This window comes from Cicer arietinum, chromosome 2 (genome assembly GCF_000331145.2).
Source record: "Cicer arietinum cultivar CDC Frontier isolate Library 1 chromosome 2, Cicar.CDCFrontier_v2.0, whole genome shotgun sequence".
Classification (NCBI taxonomy): Eukaryota; Viridiplantae; Streptophyta; class Magnoliopsida; order Fabales; family Fabaceae; genus Cicer; species Cicer arietinum.
The window spans coordinates 44,487,992-44,496,244 of NC_021161.2; the positions used below are offsets into that span (position 1 = coordinate 44,487,992).

The 8,253-nt window shown below is 25.9% G+C and overlaps 1 pseudogene; it reads left to right on the forward strand.

Annotated features, from left to right (window-relative positions):
• The first annotated feature begins 733 nt into the window (after positions 1-733).
• The window catches only part of LOC101515499 (uncharacterized), a 29,179-nt pseudogene continuing 21,659 nt past the window's right edge, over positions 734-8,253 (forward strand).

Below are 8,253 nucleotides of genomic sequence, written 5' to 3' on the forward strand. Positions count from 1 at the left end.
CAATGTCAATTTAATTAATTAAAAAAATACATCATAGTATTACAACTTTGCCACTTAGTGAGACTCCCTCTGTAATTTCAATAGGGAAAACTTTAACCGTATTAAAGTTGACTTTCTTAAATTCGCTTTCCTTGATTCTCTACATAAGTTTGGTTTGTTTCCTTTAATTCTATTATTCTTTTTCTTCTCTCTCATTTTTTGTTTAATAAAATTGGGTATACTGTAGTTGTTTCTTTATAATTTTTTATATATGTTGTTTTTACAATTAAATTTTGTTTTCTTATCTTTTCTTTTAAGTTTATATTTTATATATATTTGAAACCAAATACTAAAGTTAGTGTAGTAAATATATTTTTAAGGCACAATATCTTGTAAAATACAGTTGAGATATTATTTTTTGTAATTGTAAATGAATTACTTGTAATACTTTATTTATAGCATAGATAAATATAAAGTGCATGAAATTAATGAATAATACATAAACTATTCATAATATAAACATCATTAAAAATTAGATTTTAATAAAATAATAAAATATTAGAAGTCGGTCAACATATAAAAAAAAAAACTTAATATCATAATTTAAAGTTTGAACAATATTAATGTCTAGATATTGAAAACATATTTCAAAGATTCTAATTTGTCTATAAATTAATAAGTGTACATTGTTTTAACATATCATTCATTATAACATTTTCATCTTCTCTTTCTTTGTAAACCAAGTTTGGTTAAGATGGAAACTCTATTGAGGTTGATCTTTAAGTTTGTGGTATTACTAGTTGCTATTGCATGTATTTTTGTTGGCAATGTACAAGGTAGATATGGTAATCCTTGTTGTAAGCCTGAGTGGCCATGTGACCCAGTCGTTTGTCATAGACCTCCATGTTGCAACCCTGTACCTATTGATGAGAAGCCCTAAAACTTTGTAGCATATTGAATAACTGCTATACCAATCATTATGTACTTGAGAAAAAAAGCAATCTCATTTGAAATATTAATTAATAAGATTGGTAAATAAATTATATTTTATTATTCTCTTCTATTTTTTACATTTTATTTAACTATTTTCTGTATGGTTTGGCTATTTAAAAATAAATATCATTCACAAAAAATATATTTATCTTAAAATCTGTGACTTTCAAATTATTATTAAAATACTTTCTACTTTAGAATAATCATTTGATTACACTTGATAGGTAATAATAGTTTCAATTTAATTCCAACTAATTAAGCTTACATATTTACATCAAACTAGATTTTATATATTTAATATTTCAAAGAAAAAAAATGATATTTTAAAAGTTTGTCATCATCTTCTAGTTATGGTAGATTTTATGGGTATCTTGTCCGACTCTTATGGTTAGAGTATGAAATCAACCTATCAACTGTTTGTTACTTTGGCGTTCAAACTTTTCTTCTATAAAAACGAATCAAATTGATATATTATACTTTTAGTTCCATCTCTCCAAAACGAACCTTTTTTCTTTTTAAATCCTATAATTTTTTTTTATATTTAAAATAACACTTTTGACCTCTTAATTTTACCTTTTTTTTGTTGTAAATTTGGTAGACCCCTTAATTTTGACCAAATTAAAGTTGGCGTTAACCAATATTTTTTACTATCCAATACCATGTAAAATATTACTTTAATTTTACATTATTATTTCTTTATTACAGTTTAATTTTGAATAAAAAATGAAGGAAAAAAAAAGATAGTGGAAAAGAAGCATCACTAAGAATTAATGAGAAAGTTTTATCCACAAAAACATCTAAAGTTGTCATATATTTCATTTTTAACTTATTTCTTTTGTCTGTTGGTTGTGTAGTAAAACTCATAACCAAAACATCATGGTTGATAGTTAAGACAATCTCTACCAAAGTGTTGAAAACAGGAGTGCAAATTATATATTAGCAAACCAAATATGGTGCTTCATAGAATTGAACCATACGGATTGTGGCTGTTGCCCGTAGATGGGATTAAGCCTCAAAACACAATTAATTGATATTGGTTATCACTAATTTATTAGTATAATATAAGTAAGAAAAACACACAGGTAATGATAATAAAACCGTATCATCACACTAATATTCATCAAGAAAAATATCACATTATAAGGTCAAAATCACTTAAGAGAAATTATTATTGCATACAATACTTATTAATCACAACAAAATAATCACAAGAAAATGCAATGTTATGCATGAGCTTAGACTCTATTTTATAATGTGGTAGTATTCTAACTTTAAAGTACTTGGTTTGGAGGCTTGATACTATTTCACAATTCGGGTGGATGGACAATTCAAATTGGCCTTGTCCTTATAGATCCCCTCAACTCAACCCATGGTAGCATATACATTAAGTTTTTGTGTGACTTTTATCTTCTAATTTTATCTTAATTTAATTGTCAAACAATTACAAGTACACATCCCGCATTTTTTTGTTTCAAAACTAAAATCCAAAATTTATAACAATTCGATTATAAGATATTAATTGTCAAACAATTATAAGTACACATCAAATACAAATAATTTCAAATGACTTACTTTAATTTCATGTCAATTAACACAATAAAACAACAAATTAAAGTAAATTAGTTTCCGGAGAAAAAAAAAAGTGACAAAAATTCAAAGAGACATGACTTTGTCTAACTATTTTAAATATTTATATACAGTATATATTTATCAATATCTAAAGTAGAAAATCAAATAGAAATATTTTATGTTTTTTCACTCACTTTGAACAAAAAATCTAACATCTATGAAATACAAATTTTGCAAAACAAATTCAAATGGACTATACATTTCTTGAACATGTTATTGAAAGAGCGATAATTGGAGTATCAAAGTTCTAGTTGTCCGCATATGTACGGTCTACACCACACAAAGTGATGATGAACCAATCTCTTTGGACATGATTTTGTTGGATAAAAAGATATAAAATACAATGATTGAAGATTTTTATTTGCATTCAATTCCATACATAGTTATAAATTTGAGTAATTACTAGGAATGTTCAAAAGACTATTAAATGAATCAAACTTTAAAACTGAACTGAGTTCATAAAAATTGAAAATCAAATTGTTTTTACAAAAACAATTTATTAATTGAATTAGTTTTTAAAAATTGAAATCAAACTGAACTGAATTGTTCCAAACTAAAACCAAATTTAATTGTAGAAACACATACATCAAATTTCTACCATTTCCATGAATATATATACATGAGCTTTAAATGGTGAAATATTATACAATAAACTTAAAATGTAAATTGGTTTGAAATAATACACACTAACCTTTTACCATAAATTTATAAATTCTTCTGTCATGTTTTAGTTTATTACCAAATTTCAGTTGAATATCAAATTACTACACAATAAACATTAATAGAGGAAAAACGATTTTCACTTACTCTTAATGGAAGAACGATTTTCATTGAATCGTGAATGAAACTTAACTTTTACGAATTTGTGAGCAAAGATGAATGAAATCGAACAAAAATGAAAGATGAACAAAATCAAATCAAGAGAAGAAGAAGAACGATTTGACGATTTGAGAGAAGAAGAGCTACATCGAATTGTTACGCGAGAGTAGAAGAGGAAAATTGAATCTGTTTAATTGTTATGAGAGATCCAATTGAAGAGGAATATGAATTGACGAGGATAATCGGTTGAAGGAAATTGATTTGCTACAGTAGAGAAGCAAAACAATTTCTGAGACTCGGAGGAAAACGGAAAAACGATTTCATGACCTTCAAAGATAATGAAAAATGAAGTAAGAAAAATGAGTCTGAAGTGGTAGAAAAACACGAAGAAAGGAAAAACCATTCCCAAAAAATGAAAGAATATTGTTTTTTTTTTTGTTATAAAAGAGGTTAATATTTTTGTGATTTTACTTATCCAAAATTACAAAATATATCATATAAGAAAAAAACTAACATATTACCTATTGTTAAAAGTAATTTTAATGATAAATAATAAAGAATTACAAAATTTGAGCATTTTAATTAAGAAAGTAAAGAATATGTCAACAATACACATAACGATTTAAGAAGTCAATGAGTGATAATCAATTTAAAATAAGATCCACACTCTTTAATTCAATTCATCTTCTGAAAAAAAATATTTACTGTATTCACTCATATCGACTATAGTTGGTATTTGACATGATCAATCCAACCAGGTGTTTACAAATCATATGTAAAGCTAGTGTTGAACATTGGTGATAGCCTCCATAAACCCCTTACTTGAAATATGGTACCAACAAAATGAATCATTTGCCTATGTAAACACCGCTTATTTGAATAAAATGAGATAATATAATAACTTGAAGGGGTGATTTTGGATCAAAAAATTGTCATAAATCACCCTCTAATGAATGAAGAAGAAGATGGAAACTATGGTTTTTTGTTTAGCAAAGAAAGGGAGCGATTATTGTTTTCATTCTTCAGAGCTTTCTTTTCAAAAATAGTGTCAAGTGATAATTATTTTTTTTATCTAATATTAATGTCAAATATTTGTCAATGATAAATATAAAAAATTAAGAGATAATTTTTTTTAATATTAATACATAAAAAAATACGAAACAAATATTTTTCATTTATAAATATTAAAAAATACGAGACGTATATTTATGATTGTTACATAAAACAACATTTTTGTTTAAAATCTAAACTTCGTATATATAAAATGTTAACAATGCACCTCCCGTGCGACAATACATGTGTCGTGTTAGTGTTAATATTTTTTTGGTCAATTATCCTAGTGTTAAAGCGAAATATAACATATTGGAAGAACCATGGGGCAATCTTTATTGGGCCATTAGAATGCGCCCATAATTTGTGAGATTATACGGACGAATACTATGTTAAAAACAAAAAAATTAAATTTGGTGTAACACCCCAATTTCTCATTACCTTATTTTAAATAGTATAATTATACGATACTATTTTTTTTATGAGTGTTAATATGTGTTCTAATTTCTTTAGGTGTGTCTGTGTGTTTGCTTTAGTAATTGATTTAAATTATTAATATTAACCATATTTAACTTAGAAAAAAATAAATAAAATAAAATAAATAGATATGTATATAGATATAAATAAAATAATACCAAGAGTTAGCTCTAATAGAATGGAATAATAATAATAATAATAATAATAATAATAATAATAATAATAATAATAATAATAATAATAATAATAATAATAATAATAATAATAATAATAATAATAGTAATTATTATTATTATAATAATAATAATAACTTAGGTCATTATGTATCCCAATCAGAGAGGAATAGGAGCCGCATTCCAATTTCAGCAAAATTAAGATTTGTAATTCCATTAGCCACATTCCAAATTCAATCACAGCTGCATTCCAAATTCACTTCCAATTTCATCAGATTCCCATTTGGATTCAATTTCCAATTTCAAATCCCAATTCCAATTTCAATACCAAATCATATAAGGTATGTTTCACTAATTCCATCAATTAGCTTTAATAATAATACATGTTTTGTTAGTACAATAGGATAAGCAATACAATATATATATAGATGAAAGTTAAGAAATTGAAATCCACGAACCCAAAATAAATTTGTATAGCCATGATTTGAGTCTTTACTTGGAATTTTAGAAGTCTTGCTTTGTTTCTGTCAACAAATGGATTATGCTATATAAGAATTGTTGTTATACAAATTTCCAGAAAATAAGTTAGTAGCTAAGCCATTAGATGCAATTGATTTCTAAAGGTAATTGTTGGAGGATAACTCACTGAAGTAAGTAGTTAGTTTCGATAAGGCAGCATACCATTCATACAAATTGTCATGAAATTATTTATTTATTTTATTATTTATTTTACTATTTATTTATACATTGTTGGTATCTTGACCTCGAAATAACAGAAAATATATCAGTTTTCGTTACCAAATTAATCAGTATCAAGTGCACAGCGGAATTTAAATTTTGAGGCATGCAAAGTTAGCAATATAGAAAATTAAAGAGAGAGAGTTAGAGAAGAAAACACAGAGATTTATCCTGGTTCGGTTGTCAACAACAACCTACGTCCAGTCCTGAAAATCCAATCGGATTTCAGATTTTCTTCTCCTTCAATAGAAAGAATCAATTACAGATTGTCCAGTTTCCTCCCTGAAACCTATCTATCTTAATGATCTCTTTCCTATTGAATACCCTCTGATCCTTGTAGATACTCGTCAACCTATCACAGAATCACAGTGCGACTCTTCCTTGTTGAACACTCTTCACCCAAGAAAGTAGCCACCAGTTTCTAGCTGGATTTTCAACGTTCGTTTTGGTTCAAAGATTTATTACAGAAAGAATAAAAGACGTAAAACAAAAGGGTCTTCAATCTTTATAAATGTTGCTCTTCACAAATCTGGATATTCATGGATTGTTCTTGAGCACATTATCATTTCTCTTAGATTGTCAACAAACTGTATTGAGATCTGTAATCACAATTATGAAGTTGTTAGTTTGTTGCCATGAACCGTCTTTGAGAGCATAAGAGAAATTATGAAAGTTATGAAATTGTATGTAAAAGTTCTTAGAAGTTATGAGAATAAAGATTGAAAGACATCTTATATAGTTTCTGAAAAACCACCTACGAAATCGATTTCCCAATCGATTTTGTAAAGTTATAAAATGAGCTAAATCGATTTGCCAATCGATTATCGCGATCTTGGTTTTCTTTAATCTTGAAACTATACAAGCTAATCGATTTACCAATCGATTCATTAAAACAACACTTTTCAGTAAAACATGTCCAGACCTGTCGAAATCGATTGCCTAATCGATTTCTGGGAAACTGTTTTAATAAAACTATTTTCAATCGATTACCCAATCGATTTGCCAAACTTCAGAGTTCACTGTGTTTTCAAAAAGTTTATTTCAATCGATTTGCCAATCGATTGTTTTCAAAACAGTGGCTCAGGTTTTTGATGTCAATCGATGTGATTCAAAATAGTGACTCAGTTTTAATATCAATCGATTTGCCAATTGATTGTTTTCAAAACAGTGGCTCAGCTATTTGTTATCAATCGACTTGTCAATCGCTTTGGTGGCATGTTCCTGAAAAGTTTTTACCTGGTGTTTAGTTCAATCGATTTCCCAATCGATTGCAACCAAACTTTATCAAAATTGAAAGTGTTAACAATTGATTGTCCAATCGATTGTATTTGTCACAGGTGAGGTCATTTTTCAAATGATACTTTGTCAATCGATTTGCCAATCGATTCCCTCAGCACTGGAGTGCCACTGTGACTCATTCAATCGATTTACCAATCGATGTGTTACCATCAGGTTTGATTTGTGAAATGTTCAATCGATTTACCAATCGATTACTCTCCAAATCAGAGGCTACTGACTTGTGCAGTTTTTCATTTTTAATTAAGCTAATCGATTGCCTAATCGATTGCTCATTCACAAACACTTAAGATTTCCTTACACCCTTGTTATGAAATCGATTTCCCAATCGATTTACATAGTCAGAATTCAACTTTTGTTGATTTCTTGTGTTCCAAGCAATTTGATCCAAGTGTGTAGGATTGAATTGGTGTTCCTGAAATTTTGCTCAATTGAAATATTAGATTTATCATATTAAGTATGAATATTGTTGAATTGTGAATTATGTCAAAATTAGGAATCAAAGGATCAAAATCCAACATACATTTACTTATTTATTTATTTATTCATTTACTTACTTATTGATTCATTATTTATTTTATTATTTATTCATTTACTTATTTATTTATTATTTATTTTATAATTTATTTATTCATTCACTTATTTATCGTTTTATTATTTATTTATTTATTTACTTATTTACTTATTTATTCATTTACTTAATTATTAATTATTTATTTTATTAATTATTTATCCATTTATTTATTTATTTATTTATTCATTTACTTGTTTAGTTGTTTATTTTATTATTTATTTATTCATTTACTTACTTATTTATTCATTATTTATTTATTCATTTACTTATTTATTTATTTGTTATTTATTTGTTATTTATTTTATTATTTATTTATTCATTTACTTATTTATTTATTTATTCATTTACTTATTTATTTATTTATTAATTTATTATTATTTATTTATTCATTTACTTATTTATTTATTTATTCATTTACTTATTTATTTATTTATTCATTTACTTATTTATTTATTTATTCATTTACTTATTTATTTATTTATTCATTTACTTATTTATTTATTTATTCATTTACTTATTTATTTA